This window comes from Sus scrofa, chromosome 9 (assembly GCF_054392235.1).
Source record: "Sus scrofa isolate SSC_HxYL_T2T_F1_AM1 chromosome 9, Sscrofa_HxYL_maternal_Yorkshire_Landrace_v2.0, whole genome shotgun sequence".
Classification (NCBI taxonomy): Eukaryota; Metazoa; Chordata; class Mammalia; order Artiodactyla; family Suidae; genus Sus; species Sus scrofa.
The window spans coordinates 110,716,452-110,737,402 of NC_139391.1; the positions used below are offsets into that span (position 1 = coordinate 110,716,452).

Genomic DNA, 20,951 nt, shown 5'->3' on the forward strand with positions numbered 1-20,951 from the left:
GAAAATCCACATGCTGGCATCTAGCTGGTTTCTAGTTTATTCTGTAGTACTGTATCAACCCTCTAAGGCCAACTCTGGAACCTCCAGCTTTAAGCCAAAGTGCTTTCAAAACAATAAGAGGTTCACACCTGGGAGGCCTGCCTCAAACCAGCCAATGGAGTATTGGAAGTGCCACCACGGACTCATTGCAATTTTTCAGTAAATTGAAAGACACTAGGATGCTTCCCATCTTAGTAAAATAACCATCACCACCAGGGTTGGCAGTGGGAAGGAATCTGGTGAGGAGGGTGAGCTACACCAGAAGCCCCCACCCTGGCTGTCAGTGACCCCGGTTGGGTCAGGGTGTTAACCTGTTTGAAATGCCTTCTCCACCCAGACTGACTCCCTTGAGGACTATAATGCCAACATTAAAAAGTCTGATTCCCTTTTTATGTGAAGGTGCCTAGAACCCCAAAGATACAACTTCTCAAACCTCAGTAGCTCATTTCTCCAAAGTTGTGGGATCTTTGTTCAGGTTTAGGTATTTAATCTGCCAACTCAGGACTCTCTTGACTTTCACTGCTAAGCAGTGTCTCAGTTCCCATTGTGGTTAAGGACCCAGCATTGTCTCTGTGAGGATGTGGGTTCGATCTCTGGCCTCACTCAGTGGGTTAAGGATCCCACGTTGCCGTGGCTGCAGCGTAGGCCGGCAGCTGCAGCTCTGACTTGACCCCTAGCCCAGGAATTTCCACACGTGGCAGGTGTGGCCATAATAATAATAATAGTAATAATAATAATGATAATAGCAAAGGTCTCTAGTCTATGTAGACAAACCAAGGTGACCTGTTCCCACTCTGGAGGAGACACGGCTTAGGGGGTAAAGGCATGGCCTTTGACTTTATAAATACCATTGGTGCCAAATACTTGTGACCTAGTGTAAGTTATTTAGCTTTGTACTTCATTCCTGCTGTGTAAACTGGGGTGATGATGACCTAAGGCTGCCCGGGGTGAAGCGTGTATATGTTAAATGAGGTCATGCACATGATGAGCAGTGAACATGCTCTGTTTTTTCCAGCTAGGTGGGGTTTCCTGGGGAGCCACTGAAACTTTCCCCTGGAAACCTGCTGGGGCTGCCTGCACTTTGGAGCCCTTCCAGGCGAGGAAGGCAGCAACATCCTAGCCTGTTCCTCCTGCCTCCCTGGGGGGCAGTGTCACTGGTTCCAGAGAAAAGATGACCAAGGCAGCAGTCAACTTGGAGCCTGTAAGTCTGGACTGGGGTCTCTGACTGTATGGAGAGTGCGAGTGACCACAGGCAGGCGTGAGTGCCCCCCCACTCTTCAAATGGGGGTTCTTTTAGGGCATATCACTGCTAGGTGACCCTGGAAACAGGACACCCAGTGGAGGGGACAGGCATGAGGTAGAAGCCCCTGCTTTGCCAGCCTCCTGGTCTGTGAACGTGGCTTTGAGAAAGAGGTTCAACTGGCCAGGACCCCAAATCCGGGCTCGGAATCCAGGCTCAGCCAGGCTTTCATTAAATCGCTGATCTAAGAGGATGGCAAATCCATTAAGGACAGTATCTGGGAGGAGCCTTGGACCAAGCAGGTCCAGGGCTCACAGACACCAGAAGGGCTGGGGTGCCCAGTGCTTCCCAGTTTGCAGGGCTTTCAGGCAATGGCAGAACAATGGGGGGGGGCAGAGTTTAGAGGAGCGAGAACTCCCTGTGGAGTTTTAGATCTGCAAATAGCTTTGAGGTCAGCCCTTTGCCATGCGGATAAGGAGAGGAAGTCCAGCCTGGCTGAGTGATAGCTAATTAGAAGCAGGGCCAGTCCTGACGTCTGGGACCTCTGTCACTCTCCCACACCAGCTGCACCTGAAGCTGGGGAGGCCTCGCTTGGTTGAAGAGTCACCCTGAAAGGCTGAGATTTGGGGTGTGTGCTTCCTGAGCCTGGGTTCCAGTCACCAGCACAGCTTCAGCAACAGGTCTTGATGGGGGAGAGGGGACAAAGCCAACCTAGGTGGTGCTCCAGCTTTCAGCCACTCTAAGGAGCCTCTGCGAGTCTTCGCAAGTCCCAGACTCAGGCAAGAATTCTTCAGTGTGAAGATAAGTCAACCCAGGCTCAGGGAGCGTTCCGTGGCCTGTCCTGCTTTTCCTAGAACCCCCTAAAGGGCTGGGATTTAGGATGGAACTTGAAAGACGCACTTCTGGCTTTAATCCATCAAAGTTGTTGAGCACAGACTATTTTCCCAGCACTGCACTGGTGGGTGCCACCGGAGGTCAGGGACCGTCCCTTCCTCCCTGAAGGACCCCCAGTTCTCAGCACCGGGAGGAAGGGGGTGGGGTAGGAAACTTTGTGGAGGGGGCTGGGTGGCATTTACACTTTCAATTCCCCCAGAGAGGCGGCTGCAGTCGCTCCCCTCCAGGGCACCAGAGGCTGTGGGCTGTCTGGGTGGAGAGAGTGAGGTTGCCCACATGAGCACATTTCCTCAGAAACACATCTGCTCAACCGCAGAAAAAGCAGCAACTCTGCCGACTTATTTAGCGTCCATTAAGTTCATATTCAAATGAACATGCGGGGAAGGGGAGAGGCGGGGTTACAACACCCTCCGTGGAGGCTGAAAAAGGCATTTAAAATGTATGAAGATCTGTGCACCAGATGTTTGTCTCACCTCAAGAAAATAAAATGATAAAACAACACAGAACTAAATGCCGAAACCAAACCTCTGCTTCTGAGCGCATCAAGGAAAAGTCTGCTGCCTCTCTTGTCCCACCTTCTCCAGGTCTGCTCCAAGTTCATGCCTGGAGCCTGGCATGGGTCCAGTCATGGGGTTCCAGCTCTTGGTGCAAGTGAGATGGTTTTGGCTGAGGCATTAGTGCACATGCAACAGACTCTCCAAAATCTTGAACAACGCAGGCCCTCCTGGCCCATCAGACCATCAGTTGAGACCAGTGGGCTATGCCAGAGGCAGACCTGAACTTGAGGAATGTATAACTTCCGCCCAGTGGGTCACAGGGCAAAGGGCAGGAGCACTGGAATATGCCCCTGGAATGATCAGCTAGCTGGCACCAGGTCCCTTCTCCCAGGCGGAGGGTTTGCCCCCAAACTCATGTTCCTGCACCTCCCCCCCCCCAATGGTGCCCAGAGAGCACTGTGACACCCCAGGCAGTGCCTGTGACTCTCCTCTGTCTGCAGCCCAGGAGCCCGTGTGTTCCTCCTGTGACTCGGGGAAGGGTCCTCCACTGAAATGAAAACCTACCCCGTGGGCACACTCACTGTGCCCCCAGGAATGATGACAGGATGGGGGATGCATGCTTGCCTGTCCCTTGGGGTCCTCCTTCAGCCTTGTGAGTTTGCCCTCCCCCCATTTTCCTTACCCCATGCTGCATGATGTTACGGAATTGCCTCAAATCTGGCTCCTGAGCAGAGAAACCCAGAAGGACCTGCATGGCAGGTCACCTGGATGAGGTATCCAATCACTCCCAGAGCTGCCTCCAGCCATTGCACCTTGAACCACCAAGGTCCAGTGACAACTACAGCACTTTGGATGCCACCCCCAAGCCTGGAGGCACAAAGCCAAGGGAAGGGCAGGGTCTCCAAGGAGCTCTGGGGAGCAACTTCTGTAAGTGGTGGGATGGCACGAGGGAAAGGGCTGTGGCTGCTTCAGTGGACGCTCCTGGTCAGTTAACCGCATCCGTCCCTTCCGAGGGTCCCTCCCTGTCTGCTTTCCAACTCTCAAAGCCTCCCAGAAATGGGCATTTCTGCTGGGTTGCTGGGATCTTTCTGGAGCCTTTGTGAGAAGTGGCATTTCTCACTGAGTAAGGTGGACGGCCCTGTCTTCAGCCAAGGGGAGCTGGTGGCCCTGGGGAAATAAGCCCCTTTGCTCCCTGGCATGTGGAGGGAGGAGTGTTCTTCCCCAAACCTACCGGGCCCTGCTGAGCAGTCTGTGTCAGCTTAGGCGGCTGAGGAAGCTGGGAGAACAGCCATTGAGGTCACTTTCACTGAGTTTCTCTCAGTTCCGCAACTGCACTGTGATCCCCCCCCATCTCAGAGCACCCGTGCCTGCCGCCCTGCGGTCTGGATTCAGGCACTCATTCATGCAACACACAGATGCTGAGCGTCTCCTACACACCAGCCACCGTCTCCAAGGTGCTGGGTGAACCAGCAGATGGTGTGGTGGGCTGTGGAAATGACACTGAGGTGTTGCCGGTGCCTTTGTCATCTCTGGTACCCTGCGCGCCGCAGCCTCAGGATGAGGCGGCCTGACCTGCTGTCCTCAGGGCTGATGAGCACAAAGAAACCCACAGGGGCACAGGGTGGAAAGAGAGAGTTGAGACTCGGAGGGCGATCCAGGAGGGCTGGAGATTCAGCCTCTTTCACCCCAATATTCATTAAGGCAGGCTCTCAACTTTTGGACCATGATCCACTATAAGAAGTATCTCTAACGTTACAATCCGGTGCACATATATGTGTGTATGTGTGTGTATATACAAGTGTGTGTGTGTGTGTGTGTGCACATATGAATGCATGCACAGCTGCACAATATGGTCTTATCAACTTTATTATGAATGATGAACTCTGATATATTTTTTTCTTCTAGCTTATCTTAGCCTATCCTATCCCACTTTATTCTATCCAATATGCTGGTCATCAGTTTTGCAGCACACTAATGTCAATTTCAATGTCAGTTTGAAAAACACCAAAGTAGAGAAAGGAACATCACACTTTGGTTCAGGAAGAAGTTACAATCAAATCTCATTTTAAAAGCATTCAAGGAAACCTTCCCCTTAGATTCTTCTATAAATCAAATCCATCTACCCTTCATTTGCATTGATGAGGACCCAACCTTCTGCTTTGGGGTTTGCTTCAAGCGATGTATGGCCTACCAGCCAGACCCAGCCCTCTGCCTGTTTTTATAGGCCCATGATCTAAGAATCATTTTAAGTGAAAAAAAAAAATCAGAAGAAAAATTTCCCGACACATGAAAATTACATGACATTCAAATTTCAGTGTCTGTATTTGTTGGATCTCTGCCACACTCATCCGTGCATATCGTCTGCGGCGGCTTTTGCGCTAGAATGGCAGACTGGAGCGTGATCTGCAAAACCTAAAATATTTACTAGGTGGCCTTGGCCCCGGCTTAAAGCATGCCATTTCTCATGCTAGGGATGGGATGACCCTAAAAGAAATGGTTTGCTAGAGGGGAGCCTTTATGGGAGGAGCTGAATGAACAACCTGGCTTTGCCGAGGGTGCCTCCCTGACCCTCTCTTTGGCTGGCAGGAGCATCCTCTTAACCCTGCGACGGACTGAGGAGGGAGCAGCCAGCCAGCATCTGCGCATGCGCAGAGGCCCCCACAGCCCTCGCATTGTGTGGCCTGGCCCAAGAGGTTGGGGCCGGGGCTCAGGAAGCACAGCCTTTGAAAAATCAGCCAGGACTAGACCCAGACCTCTCCCCTTGACCTTTCACTTCCCAATTCTCCCGGTAGCTACATTTTTCTCTGGTCTTTTTCTCTTTTCCTTTGGGCTTATGTGGCCTCTGGGTGACACCTTCCCAACAAAGTGTGTGGCAAACTCAACTTTTTGAATTATTAATAAATGCCTTCCCCCCCCCCCGCCCCCCGTACCCCAGGCTTTTTTTTTTAACCCCTCCTCTCCTCAAACTCCCTGCCACTCCCAACAGCCAGGCTGAGCTGTGCTCATGTCCCAAGGGAGCTGGGCAAAGGGGGATAGGAAACTTCTCTGGCTTTAACTTCAGGGCAGGGAGGCCTTACGAGCTCACAGTTAAAACATTCAGGGTAACATTAAGGTAGAGATCAACGCTTCCCCAACCAGGTTCTCTAGGCTGGAGGGGGTGGAAACAGATCGGGGGAGGTCTCTGTGCAGAGAAACCACAGGGGTGAGGGAGACACAGCCCCTAAAGATGCAGAGTCCAGCACCCAGGAATTGTCAGCAGACACCTTGACCATCAGCCTTCACTTTGGGCCCCTGGCCGCCTTCCTTCACCTTTGTGGGAGTTTCCTCTCTAGCAGCCAGCCTGTCCCCACTGGGCATGACACCATCCTAGCTGCCAGCTGTGGCTCTGCCCCATCTGTGGCTCTGCCCCCATCTGGTCTGTCCTAGGAATGCATTGCCCGGCAACTTCCCCCATCTGATTTAATCCCAGATGGAGAGCAAGGGGGTCTGGACATTTAGTGGATGGACCCAACTTGAGATTCCTCTCCACCCTGGGACAAGCCTGGTGTGTCAAGGTGACTGACATATCCTAGATTTCCACAGTTCCCTTTGCCAGATTTGGGACTGGGCAGGCCAGGCTGGTGGTACCTATCCAGGGTGTGTGTGTGTTCCTGTGCACTCACAGAAGTTAGGGTATCCATGAGGGCGTGTGATGGGATTTGGTGGAGGTTGAGAATGAATGGATGGAGAGCAAAGCAGCCAGATGTCAGGGAGGGGCAGAGGTAACACCTCCTCTCCGTACAAGTGTCCAGCCCACTGGGCCTGGGTCTCCTGCCATCACCCAGATTTCAGGAAAGAGCCCCTGCTTTTCTACTCCACTGCTAATTTTGTTTCTTCTCAGGAGGGCCCCACAGTGGAAGGTGGTGTGGAATGAGGAGAGGTTGAATTTCCTCATCTCTCTCGGGGCATATGGAGGTTCCCAGGCTAGGGGTCTAATAGGAACTGTAGCCACTGGCCTATGCCAGAGCCACAGCAACACAGGATCTGAACCATGTCTGCGACCTACACACACTCACAGCAACGCCGGATCCTTAACCCACTGAGCAAGGCCAGGGATCGAACCCACAACCTCATGGATCCTAGTTGGATTCGTTAACCACTGGGCCATGGCAGGACCTCCGAATTTCCTCATCTCTGACCTGACCTGGACTATGGTAACTTTGCCTAATTTGAGAGGTGGAGAGAGGCTTTCTACAGCACCCCTCCTGCTAAGGGACAGCAGCGAACTTCCTTCCTTTCATCTGCCAGGGTTTGAAAGCTTGACCTGCCTTTCACAGAAGTCAGCTTGAGTTCAATTACAGGAGATTGCCTGATCTCATTTATTTTTCTCCAGTATACTTGAAGTTAGGACGGCTATAATTTGAAATGGAAATTTATGCAAATACTATGTAAATTAGGTCATTCCCAGATTAACTGGGGGAAAAAATCTGGTCGCCTTAGCAGGCACCATCTGTTCCCTCCTCATTCTTTCCAAATCTGAACCCCACCCCCCCTTTCCCAATCCACTTTGAAACTTGTTTTCCTGAGGCGGAGACGAGAGATCTTTCAAGGGAAGGACACACAAATTACCCATCTGTGTTCCAGGTGGGCCCTTCTAATATCTGTTCTGTTGTGGGAAGAGGCTCAGGATGAGGTTTCAGATGAGGTGCACCTTTGTGGTACCTCCTTGAAGGAGAGAGCCTCTGGGGCTGGCCCTGCTGGCCTGGCTTGTTGCCAGCTGGAGCAGCCCAGGGTCCTGTAGAGACCTGCCACACCCACATGTCCCGCCCTCTTTCCTCGTGGCCTCTGTTTCCCTTAGGATTTGTCTTTCTTCCTTCTCTTTGCCTTTGTCGGAAGCCCTCTTCCAGCACCTGGACGCTCTCTTACTCCCTACTGTGGCAGTTGCAGCAGAAAGGACTGGGGTTCCTTCTGCTTCCCAAGATGGGACGGTTGTTCCATCTTGAGAACTTTGGGTCCAAGTGTATACTGGATGGGGGGGCTCCTGTGCCAAGGCCTCCTGTCCCTCCCCTGTGGCTGCAGCCCACTCCTGTGGTGGGGCAGTGACAACTTCAGGGCTGCTCTGGGAAGGCAGACCTTGTACCCCTGCAGCTGGAGGACATTTCTGCTCCACAATTGTTGGCCTTCTCCTCCTAAAGGCTGTTAAGGTGGGGGAGGAGGAGGGCTCCTGGCTCCTTCATTCAGTGTCACTTTCTCTTTGAAGGCGATAAAAGTGAGACTGCCCAGCAGATGAGCCCCTCCAATCTGCCATGAAGAAGCCTCGTGGAGCAAACCCACAGCTGCCCTCCAGCAAATAAGTAACTTTAGCATACTTTTGTGGCTGTTAGCCACTGAGATTTTGAGGTTGTTATTGCAGCAAAACTTAATGAGAACTGACTAATATATGCTCTTTAATCTCCATTAACCTTTCCCCAAAGCCTCCTCAAATGTCAAAGAACTTTCTCATATGCTCATGTAATATTGTCTCAGTCTGAGGTCAAATGGGAATAAAAGCATCTGCATAAAAATAGGCTTTTTTTTCTTGATTCATTATAGGACACTACAAACCACATCTGCATAAATGGCTTCCACACCAGAACTCCAGGCAGTGAGAACAGTCAACATAAGGGCTTTGAGGCAGGAGTATAATGAGCCCAGAGTGGCTGGGTCAGAAGAGTAGGAAATGAGGTCACAGAGAGTTGGGAGGCGGAGAGTGGGGGTCTTGAGCTTGGCCCCAGAGAAGGTGCAATTTCAGAACAGAAGCACAAGGTGGCACCATAACACTCCTCACAGTCACAGCTGACCACACAGGCAGGTAGTAGAGGCGGCAAAGACACTCCCCAGAAAGATTCTGCCAGGGAATGGAGGTCCAACAGGCACTAAGTAAATCATAAAAAATGCTTAGGAATGGAAAAATATTTTGAGGTCTCCCAGTCCAGTCAACTGCCACATGGGGTCCATGATGCTATGGAAGGGCTCCAGGATTCTGGGAATCCCTTGAATTGCAAAATGCCCATTTCAGAGGAAACCTCCAAAGTTTCCACACCAAGGGGCTTATGATCCAATAAGGGTAAAAAAAAAAAAAAAAACAAAAAAAAAAACCAAAAAAACAAAAAAACAAACCTGACTCTAACCAATCTTTCTTTCAAGGCCAGGCTTGATAAGAACTTGCTCAGCAGTAGGCAGCCTGGCCAAAACTGCATTTTACCAGATGCCCTGGATCCATACCTGGGTCTATAAGCCCTGTTCTCTCTTAGTGGGAGAACCCAGAGAATGCCCTGAAGCTCCAGGCCTGAGCATATGGGGCCCCCTTTAAGGAGCTAGAAGTTTTATGAGGGGGCTGCATACACAGACTCTCCACTGCCTTTACACTGAACAAACAACAAAACCTGCACATCTGTACACTGCTGGTTTTCAAACACTGCCTTGATGTTCTGTGGATAAATAAAATATCAGTCAGTGTGGTTACTGAATTCACAGTCACTTTGATCTTTAGAGTTACCTACTGGATGCTTTATACAAGTCTAATACATAATTAGACTAACACAAGTCTAACATATATTGGATTCCATCAGAGTCTATTCTAATAAGGGGTTGTCGCAAATATTTTGAGCTAAATGGGATTTTTTTCTCTCTCTTTTTAGGGCCGTATCTGCAGCATATGGAGGTTCCCAGGCTAGGGGTCCAAATGGAGCTGTAGCTGCTGGCCTACACCAGAGCCACAGCAATGCCAGATTCAAGCTGCATCTGTGACCTCCAGCACAGCTCATGGCAATGCCGGATCCTTAACCCACTGAGAGCGAGGCCAGGGATTGAACTCGCTCATGGATACTAATCAGGTTCATTTCCACTGAGCCATGATGGGAACTCCCGGCATCTTTATACTCAAAGCGGTTGGAAGCATGATCAGTGAAAAGAGAGGGGAGACTATGTGTGGTGAAGTCTGATAACCAGGGGGGTGGCCAGCGAATGGACGCCTGGGCAGAAAGCCGTGGTGGGTGGTGGGCAGAGTGCAGAGGCAGAAATGAGACCCCAGCTGTGGGCCCCCTCAAGTGGAACCACAGACGGAGACCAAGGCTTGCTCCTCTGACAAGGAAGATGCAAATTTTTAATTCATCTTGCTTTAAAAAAAAAAAAAAAAAAAAAAAAAAAAAAAAATCCCCGGATACTACTGTATTTGTTATTGGTGTTTTAAAACACCAATTTAAATAACACATTTACAGATGTCCATTCTCGAAGTTTGACTTCCCCCTCCTTTTGCCTGAGAGCAGAGCTCAGAAAACCCAAGTCTCAACCTCAGGGGGTTAGACTTGCAGGTGGGCGGTTCCCTGGGGACCCTTTCAACCCAAACCAGGAGCAAAAAAGAGAGCTGAGGATTGCGGTCCTTTTCAAAGGCTTGTACCAGCTTTTCTCCACTTCGCTGCCTAAGCAAGTCCTCCAGAAGTGGGCCCAGGGGCCAGAGAGACTGCATATTTATGAAGGGCCTCCTGGGAGACTGAGAACAGGAAAATCAGGCCCTGGCAGGTGCCTGCAGAGCCTGCCTGGGTGCTGGCCAGCTTGGCCAGGTTCAAGTTGCCCAGGTGACTGCTGAATCACACCCTGCCCTGCCGCCCACCTTGGGAGGCGTGTCTGGACCTGACTTTGTGTTGCCATTCCCTGCAATGACTTTGCCGCTGGCCCAGACCCCACTGTGGCCCCATTGTCCACGGTGGCCTGGGCTGACCGGCTCATCCTGGAGCCCTGCCCTGGGAGGATACAGGCTACCACGGCATCACAAAGCACTGCTTTGTGGCCCTGACAGGAGGAACTTGTCACTAGCTGTGAGATGGTCCCTGGCAGATCCTGGCATGTGGTGAGCAGACAGCTCTGTGCTGGTCGCAGTATTCTAAGTACCCTCAGCTGGATATTTTGCCTCCACCTCCACATGCACCCCTGTGGTGTCAGGTTCACTGGCACCCTTTGTGATGATCTGGAGCAGGGGGAGGGGTGGCAACAGGAACAGTACTCTGTGCCCAGTGCCCATCGCTGGGCAGGCTGACAGCAATGACACCATTAAGGTTGTGTAGGGCCCTGATGTGGCGGTCTTCCTGGCATCGAGGCATGCTCAGAGCTTGCCCAGCCCATCTGGGGCCCAGACCTGGGGCCCTAAACAGCAGCAGCATCCTGTGGGTGCCATATCTGACCAGAGGAGAATGGAAGTGGGTATCCTGGGGGAGGGGAGAATTTTTATTTTTCAGCCCTGCCTGTGGCATGCGGAAGCTCCCAGGCCAGGGAATGAACCTGAGCTATAGCAGCGATCTGAGCCACAGTAGTGGCCATGCCAGATCCTCAACCACCAAGCCACCAGAAAAATCCCAGAATTTCTTAATCAAGACACACACACAGAATCACAGGCCATAAAATTTGATGAATAATTTCACCCACTTTAAATTTGAGACCCTCAGTTAGTTCATCACAGGTACTTTAAAGAAACTCAAAAGACAAGGTACAAACCAAGAAATCATATGCACACATAAGTGACAAAGGATTCGAACCAAGTCTGGTTCTCCTGGCAGGATGGAGGGGGTAGGAAAGGGACCAACCAACAGAAAAATAGGCCAAAATGCCAGGCATTTGACAGAAGAGGAAACACACAGGGCTAAGTCAACATGGAGATGCCCACACTTCAGTACCCAGAAAAATGCAAATCAGGACCACGAGGAGGTCTTGGTCTGGTTCCTCCGGTCCAGACACTGTGGAGCCTCCCTGCCTGTAGAGCTCTCCTCAGCTGCTTCTCAGGAACCCTGGGCGAGGGGCCTGGCCTGCTGGGCCCCATGGAGCGTCGGCCTTGTCCTTCCCCCAGGTATCCTCCCACCCAGAGCCGGAGTGGGACCCAGTCCTTTCCCCTCCTATCTCCATCAGTGGGGGATGAGGGGGAGAAGATCCCCCCCAGCCCCCATTGTCAGCATCTTCCCTTGGCTTTTCTCTCAGGTCTCAGGCTGGCAACTGGGGCTACAAGAACATCTTTTCAGTCAAAATCCAGACAGAAAATCCTTCCACGTCACCTCATAAGCCCATGGGGACCTCAGGGCAGATTATTTATGATAAAGTAAATGTGCTGACAATTAGCACCTTCTAGACCAAATCTAGGCAAAAGAGGGGCTCCCCTGTAACTGATCAGGACCCTTTGGGACCTTCCTAGAACAGACCCTCCCCCCCAACCCCATGTCTTCCACCTGCCTCTTGTCTGTAGAAAAACAGTAGCCTCCTAGGCCCTCCCCAAGTTCCGAAGAATAAATTCAATCAGAGAAGTGAGAAAATGCAGAAAGAAAACAGTCAAGCAAGACAAAATAATAATATTTTAGCCATTCAACGAAGTCAAGGATCTTTAGTTCCTCCTCAAGGGCTACGGATAATATTCTGAGCCACGTGCTTGGAGCTGTTCTGCAGCTACTGAAACCCCACCAGGTGGAAGAAGTTAACTGTACGCTGCCCACAAGCACGACTGGAACCAGAAGGTTGGATGTTGACTGTCAATTACCTCAGCCCCAACCAATCAGAAGAACATCCACCAGCTGATCACCACCCCACAAACCCCGTCTTTCACCTTGTCTTTAAAAACCTTTCCCTTTTTGAATAGCAAAGGAAACCAAAAAGAAAACAAAAAGACAACCTGCTGAATAGCATTGGGAACTTTGTCTAGATACTCATGTTGCAACAGAACAAAGGGTGGGGGAAAAAATGTAATTGTAATGTATACATGTAAGGATAACTTGATCCCCTTGCTGTACAGTGGAAAAAAAAAAAGACAACTTACAGAATGGGAGAAAACAGTTTCAAACAATGCAACTGACAAGGGCTTAATCTCTAAAATATATAAACAACGTATACAACTCGACAGCAAAAAAGCCAACAATCCAATTGAAAAATGGGCAAAAGACCTGAACAGACATTTCTCCAAAGAAGGTATACAGATGGCCAACAAGCACATGAAAAAATACTCAATATTACTGATTATTAGAGAAATGCAAATCAAAACTACCACAAGATACCACCTCTCACCAGTCAGAATGGCCATCACTAATAAGTCCACAAATAACAGGTGCTAGAGGGGGTGTGGAGAAAAGGGAACCTTCCTACACTGTTGGTGGGAATGTAAGCTGGTACAATCACTATGGAGAACAGTATGGAGATACCTTAGAAAACTATACATAGAATTACCATATGACCCAGCAATCCCACTTTTGGGCATATATCCAGACAAAACTTTCCTTGAAAAAGACACCTGCACCCGCATGTTCATTGCAGCACTGTTTGAGATAGCCAAGACATGGAAGCAACTTAAATGTCCATTGACAGATGATTGGATTAGGAAGATGTGGTATATATATACAATGGAATACTACTCAGCCATAAAAAAGAATAAAATAATGCTATTTGCAGCAACATGGATGGAACTAAAGACTCTCATCCTGAGTGAAGTAAGTCAGAAAGAGAAAGACAAATACCACATGATGTCACTTATGTCTGGAATCTAATATATGGCCCAAATGAACCTTTCCACAGAAAAGAAAATCATGGACCTGGAGAATAGACTTGTGGTTGCCAAGGGGGAGGGGAAGGGAGTGGGATGGACTGGGAACTTGGGGTTAACAGATGCAGAGTATTGCCTTTGAAATGGATGAGCAATGAGATCCTGCTGCGTAGCACTGGGAACTATGTCTGGTCACTTATGATGGAACATGATAATGTGAGAAAATAGAATGTGTACATGTATGTGTAACTGGGTCACTATGCTGTAGAGCAGAAGATTGACAGAACACTGTAAATCAGCTATAATGATAAAAATAAAATAAAAATTAAAAACTAAAAATAAAAACCTTTCCCTGAAAGCCACAGGGGGAATGTGAGTCTTTCAAACACGAGTTGTCCTGAAGCCCTTGCTTGGCGCCCAGCAAGAAATGCTGTGGTTTCTTTCACCACAACCCCGTGTCAGTAAATTGGCTTTATGCCCACAGGTGGGAAGACCCAAGTTTGGTTCAGGAACACCTCAGCTGACTGTCACCCTCCTGTCTTCCCTCCTGGGCAGCAGTGCTGAGCCTCCAGCACCAGCAGAAGCCCTGTGTGACAAGGAGGATGTGCAGACTTGGGCTGGCTTTGAGGAGGGCCCACCCCTCCCCGCTGCTCCTTTGGTCTGCCCACTCCAGAATCTCATCTGCACTTTTCCTTTGGGCCTTGGCTTGACCACAAAACCTTTCCTGCTCAGCCTTCAAGAACGAAGCAGGCAACGAAAAGAATACCCTGAAACGATTCCAAGCGTGGAGTGAGGACCAGACACAGCTTAGCCTGTGGTGAACTTTTGTATAATTACATGGCCAACAAATGAACACTGGGCAGTGGGGGCTGGGTGCCACTTCCAAACTGGCTGCTTTTAGGAATGGGGAGCCCTTTAGTCAGGGGTGACTGAGGGACTGCCATGGCTGGGGGCACCTTTCCTCAGGGCTCTGCTCTCAGAATTCTGGATCCCAGCTCACCTCTCTCTCTGGGCCCAGCCTGTGTGTCTTCCAAGCCAGCCCAGGCCACCATGGTTGTCATCCTTCATAAACACAGCAAGCAGGTAGATCTTTGCTCTCCACTCCCCGTGGACAGCCCTTCTCAACTAAACACTAAATACCCAAGGAGATTTAGGTCTTTCTTTTTGTTTTGCTTTTTTTTGTTTTTTGTTTTTTTTGTCCTTTTGTCCTTTTTGTTTTTTTTTTTGTCCTTTCACCGCAGCATACGGAGGTTCCCAGGCTAGGGGTCTAATCAGAGCTACATCTGCCAGCCTACATCACAGCTCACGGCAATGCCGGATCCTTAACCCACTGAGCAAGGCCAGGGATTGAACCTGCAACCTCATGGTTCCTAGTTGGAGTCACTTCCACTGTGCCACAACAGGAACTCCGAGATTTACATCTTTCTTTCCCAGTCCCTCTCCTTTTCTTTTTTTGGCTTTCATGCAACAAGCCAAGCTTCCATTAGGCAGCACACAGTCTTCTAGGCACCGAGGATACATCACTGAACAAAGCTGTCACAAAGCCCTGTCCTCATGGAAACGATATTCCAGCCGGGGAGATAGGACATAAAATAAAACTGGGAGTTCTCACTGTTGGCACAACAGGATCAGAGGCGTCTCTGGAGCTCTGGGTTGCAGGGTTGGTCCCCAGCCCAGCACAGAGGGTTAAGGATCTGGCGTTGCCACAGTTGCACCCATGTGTTGCAAGTGCAGCTCAGATCTGATCCCTTGCCCAGGAACTTCATAGGCTATGGGGCTGCCAAAAAAGGGGAAAAAAAGCAAGTGAAACTTAAGACATGTGAAGCGTGGTGAGCAGCCCTGAGAAGGATGTCTACGTGCCCAGCGCCACAACTGTGAGAAGAGTCAACTTCACCAGCCACTGAGCGACCACCACGATGGTTTGAGCAACCACTGTAAACAGACATCACGCCCAGTGATGTACATGCATTGCCTCATTTAAATCACGTAACAACCCATTTGGTAGGTACTATTATCGTCATGTTTGTAGATCTGACACACGGGGAGGTTCAGGGGCTTCCCAAGATCACCCAACTGCTAAGAAAAGGAGTCAAGATTTGACTCTAAGCTGTGGGACTCCAGTGTCCTTTGTTCTTATGTCCCCAGCTCTGCCTGACCCTCCTCAGTGCTCACACAGCAGCCTCCGGGTGGCACCACAGTGAGGAGGTCACCCCTGGACCACACGGCAGCTGGGAGGGGGCGCATAGCCTCTGATGATGAAAGGAATTTTCAGGTGGGGCTGAAACGACCAGTGCTCCCCTTCTGTGCAGAAGGCCCTGCATGGTGGTGCCTTTTAGCCCATGGTGTGTGTGTGTGTGTGTGTGTGTGTGTGTGTAAAATATCTTTCCAAACTCAATGCATGAGGCTGAACAACGGCTCCCTCCAGCCTGGCCTGGAGAGCACCAAGTCTAGAGGGAATGAGTTCCAGTCTTTCCAGTAATAAGCTGTGTGACCTTGGGAAAACTGTTCAACCTCTCTGGGACTCAATGCTTTTGTCTGTAAAAAGAAGCACAGGACTCCCTGCCTGTCTGCTTTCTGGATTTGTGGTGAGCATCACAAGAAATCATGTACCTGAGTGTGCTGGGTAAACTCTAAAGTGATATGCACCTCCCTCAGCCTTGCTGTGACTGAAATGTGGAGTCCCACTAGAAGGAATTGCCCTGAGGCTTGTGTATATTTAGGTCAATCAGGGGTTAAAATTCCTGCTCCCCTCAACAGGCTCTGAAAACCCTCCACTGTTCCAGAAGCATTATTCTGCAAGGCCTAGCCCTCCCCTTCCTCCAAAGGGCCAACAGGTGAGAAGCTGGGGGAGTGGAGGAGGAGCGGGGTGAATGGCTGAGAGAACAGATGCTTCTGGAGGGCGGGGCTCACCTTGTCGCCCCCCTTCTGGGGCAACAGCCGCAGGAGAAGGCCTTACCCCCAGCTAAGCGTGAGCCCTGCAGATGTGCCATCCGCTCTCATCATGGTGACAGATGTAACCCTAAAAACCAAGAAGGCCCCTGCCCCGACAGGCTCAGCTGGCTTCCTGCCCTCCTTCTGGAGGGAAGTGATCAAGGATTCCTAGTCGCTCAGGAAAAGAAAACTCTCATTTATCGGCCCCCTCCCGCTTGCCATATGTTCCTCGGTTTAACGCACCCATCCATCCGCTCTGTGAAGTATTAGCCACATTTTACACCCGAGAAAGCTGAGCCCTGAAGAGGCGGGGACACGCAGCTCCAAGAGGAACCCGGATTCGTGGGCCCCAAAGCCAGCTCTGACCAGGGCTCTTTATTAACCAAGCGATAAATACTGCTTAAGTACCTGTTCGTCCAGGAACCGCTGAGGACCTGAAACCTGCAGGAGGCAAGGCGAGGCCTCCCGGGCGGCAGGCAAATCTAGGTGGGGGCGGGTGGCGCCCTGCAGGGGGTGTTTCTCCGTGCTCTTGGCAATGGAGACGGCGAGGACCAGGGCGAGAGAGCGGTCTGAGTCATCCCAGCCAAAGCTCTCTGAGGCTCGGAGGGTCCAAGTGGGCCCTGGGGACCGTGAGTCACTAACTCATGCTCTGATGAGCAAACTAGTTAGTTCAGCCAGCCCTTGAACTGCTAGCCCAGGGATCTTGCTACACTCACCACGTGCGAGCTGAGGCCTGAAGGGCTGAAGTGGGCGTGGTTGTCGCCACTGAAAGACCCAGCGCCTGAGGCTCCGCCTCCCACCCGAGTCTGCGCAGATCTGCTCCAGCAGAGCCCGAGCCCTCTGGTGAGCAGCTGTTTCCATTTTTCCCCCCCCCCGCGGCCTGGGTTCTGGGAGCCAGGCCAGCATTCAGAGCCATTTCTCTCCCTTTCGTTTTTGTAAAAGAGAAAAACCGCCCAGGGCTGCCAGAGCCTGAGCTTGCTCCTGGGTGGCCACCACTTGGCTGGACTGGAGGGGACGCCTCCTGGGAGCCCCCATTTTCTCTGGGTCTGGCCATCTGGGACCTTCCCATCCAGAAACTTGTGGAATCCACTCTCCTGTAGCCCTTGTCCTCACGGGGCTCCCTCTTTGCAGTCTTGACCCCTGCCCTTTGTTCTAAAAGCAAGAAGTGTTACAGAAGCAAACTGGGGTCCAACTGCCTCCAGGCAGTAAAGCCATTCTATTGACAGGGGGTCGTGGTAGAGGAAAGTACCGGCTTTCCATTGTGAGGCACCAGGCAAGGGTCCAGGGCATCTAATGCTCAAAACCCCCAAACTCCTGGAAGAGTTCAGGGAAGCATTTTGAAAGGCAAGTTGAGGGGTTGCAGGGTATGTGGTCAGCTTGTGCACGAGATTCTCTGATTGGTTGATGGTGAGTGAACAGGATGGTGTCACAGGGGTTAACATTACCAATCCTTAGGCTCCAGCCAGACTGGGGACTATGTGCTCATGGTCATCACATAATTAACTTCTTCCATTTGGTGGGGGTTTTAGCATAGCTCAGGAAATGTGCACCAGATACTGTTATCTAGGTACTTGGGGGAGGAACTAAAGATTCTGTGACTGCCATATGGCTGATTTGCTATTTAAATTGTTACCACTTCTCCTGGCCCAACTGCTACTTTTGTCAGATATGTTCACATCCTTCCAATTGTTAATTCTCATAGAGTTCCTGCTGGGGCACAGTGGGCTAAGGATCTGGCATTGTCTCTGCAGTGGCTCAGACGCAGGTAGCTGCAGAGGTGTGGATTTGATCCCTGGCCTGGTGCAGTGAGTTAAGGATCCAGCATTGCCACAGCTGCAACTCAGATTCTATCCCTGGCCCAGGAACTTCCATATGCTGCAGGTGTGCCCACCCCACCCTCAAATTAATTCTTGAGCCAGGCTTTTATGACTCAAGGGAGACCTGGGACACTATGGCTTTTATACAAACAAGAGGCAGGCAGAGGGCATTGGGAGGGGGGTGGTCCTGGGAGGGCCCCATAGGGTCCTGTTTAGTTACAGCAGTCTGACACCTCCAGTGGATGAGGGGCCTCCTGATGGAGTGGCCTGGGTCAAGGTCTCCCTGGGCTTGTGACATGGGTGACAAGGTCTCCCTGGGCAACTTGATCTAGGACTCTCTGAGGTATGTGAGAGCTGAGTCTGAAGCAAAGGGAGAGAGGACTCATTCACCCTTGTCCCCGGCCCCTCCCCCTGCCTCCAGGGCTGGCTGTTCCTACTTGAAATCTAGTGTCCTGGGATGAGCAGGGCTTCTTTCCAGAACCATCTGTGGCTTGTTTGCTCACCCCACTGGAAGGCTACTCCCAGCCTCGAAGCACCCCCGTGCCAACTGCGAATTACTCTGCACAGCACATGCAAGTTTCATTTAAAGTCTCTTGTTTTAAGTGATTTTCTTTGACTTTCCCTGGAGGCTTTTATCTAAATAAGCTCTTCTTCTAGGTAAACAGGAAGGTAGACTGATTCACTGTCCTGAGAAATTAGGAAGAAAGCAATTATGCAGGTTCTGCTATGGGAGGAAAACAGGCAGGGCTTCTGGGGAGGAGGGGCAGGCTAATCCCAGCCCCGTGATGCTGACACTCCCCACAGCGCCTTCCTCATCAGCTGGGCACTAACCACTGTCCCAGGACCCCTCTGAGAGTTACGTAGCGCTAGAAGAGTTTCCGTGCCTTTGAGCAGTTCCCTTTGGGTCTGCAGATTTGTGGAAGTCACTACCAGACACTGGTGTCCCCTTAAGCTTTTTAACACTGAGCTCCCTGTGTTTCTGAGATGGTGTTAATTGAGCCTCAAGTCCTATGATTATTTTCCATACAAGAACGTTATTATAGGCCGTGGAATTCCAGAGTGATGGGAAAGATACCACTTTTCTTTAGACCCTACAGACAAGTGTGAGCCAGGCTAGGAGATCTGCTCATGCTTACCCAAGGCATTATGGGAGTTCCTGTTGTGGCTTAGTGAGTTAAGAATCTGACATAACATCCACGAGGATGCAGCTTTGATCCCTGGCCTCTATCAGAGGGTAAAGAATCGGGAGTTGCCGCAAGTTGCAGCACTCACTGGTTGCAGATGTGGCTCAGATCCGGTGTTTCTGTGGCTGTGGCTGTGGCCGGCAGCTGCAGTTCTGGGAATTTCCATATGCTGCAACTGGGGTCCTAAAAAGAAAAAAAAAAAAAGGGCCTTATACTGGAGGTGAAAGAATCCAACTATCTAAGATCAAATTCTGGCCCTGTTATGTGACTTTGGGCAAGTTGATTAACCTCTCTGCAATTCTGTTTCCTCATCTGTCAAAGGGAAAAGGCAATTGCTATCTCACTGTGTTGCTGTGAAGACTAAATGAAGCAATGGATGTAAACGCCTTCACATAATACCTGGCACATAGGGCATAGTCAAAGAGGATTCTCTTTCTCTTCTGAAATCTGGGGTTGCCTGAGAAGGGGTCCGACATTAGCCATTTCTCCATATTTCAATGGTGTTGCCTGAGAGATCAGCAATGTCTGGGAAGGGGCTTAGGTGGGAGATGGGGTCTATGAGAATGCCAAGTGGTCACCAGGAATCAAGGCTGTGTGAAGTTCTTCAGCAAAATTAGGTGATTACCTCTTTCATTTGAATCCTGTGATGGATGCTTTACAGTATGAATAGGATTACATAGAATTAAAAACGTTTTCCATTTGTGATATAGAAAAACCATCTCCCTGACTTAGGGCCACAGGTGCTAGATAGCTCAACCACATTCTGATCCTGGCACCAGCAACAGACTACTGCAGGTGGATTTACGTCAAGCAATGCTTCCTGGCCTTTATTTCAGTTTTGCAGATAATATTAAGTCAAGATTTTACCTCTTTGAAATTCTTCCCACAGTATGCTCCCATTTCTCCTGAACTCCCTGAACCACTTACCTAGTCACCTCCATAGCCATCTGTGACTCTGACTTGTTTGCACCCCATCAATCACCATGTCCTGTCAATTCTATATCCTTAAGAGCTTTAACGCTCATCCACCTTTTCTCTACCTCTAATGTCCCAAATCCAGATAGCATTATCCTCCTAGATTACTCACCAGTCTCCTACCTCATCTTGCAGCCTCCCATGGTCTTATTTTCTTCAATGAGCTCCCCACACTACTGATTTGCCCTCACATGCAAATCACAAAATGCTTGAAAGGATCTCTAAAGCTGACAGATAAATAGGATGCTCAGGGAAAGTGGTATTTGAGCAGAACCCTGAAGGAAGAGATTGCTTGCAACCCCCTACCCCACGTGTATGCCACAGTCATTCTGATTTCCTGGCATAGGCTGTGCTCCCTCGGCCTCAGGGCCTTTGCATACACTGCTTCCTCTAACTGCAAGACCCCAACCTGCCAAGAACTGTGAAGGGCCTGTGATTTCACCCTACTTGTGGGCTAATAACTTAGCCTGCCACAACTCATGGATGTTGGTGGAAGCCATGAGATGCCTGAGTCAGAGAAGAAGGACACTTTATTATCCCGAGAAATAGTACTATCAGCAATTTTTTTCACTGTTTCTCTGACCCCAGATGACCCAACCCCACAATTCGGTAAGACAGATGAGGTCTAAAGAAGTAAGGAGACTCTTACCGAAGGAACTGAGACCGTAACAATTAAGATGATGATAGTTGAGAAAAGAGTCTTTGGGACAGACTGCAACATTCACAGAAACTTGGCATTGGCAGAAGCCTCCGTATTAGGTGATGGAAGCCCCATCCTGAAGAGTCGCTGCCCTTGAGAATGCTCGGGGACTGGTGGGGAGACTGACACTTCCCAGGTAAATTGCT

At 50.3% G+C, this 20,951-nt stretch overlaps 1 protein-coding gene across 5 annotated transcripts in view; it reads right to left on the reverse strand.

Annotated features, from left to right (window-relative positions):
• ATXN7L1 (ataxin 7 like 1) overlaps positions 1-16,917 on the reverse strand; it is a 462,010-nt gene extending 445,093 nt beyond the window's left edge. For 4 of the 5 annotated variants that reach the window (XM_003482700.5, XM_021063506.2, XM_005667724.4 and 1 more), the window contains exon 1: positions 16,538-16,917. The gene's annotated coding sequence lies outside the window, so the exon portion shown is untranslated. The remainder of the gene's footprint in view (positions 1-16,537) is intronic. The other variant, XM_084977362.1, reaches the window with a different exon arrangement.
• Positions 16,918-20,951: the final 4,034 nt, after the last annotated feature.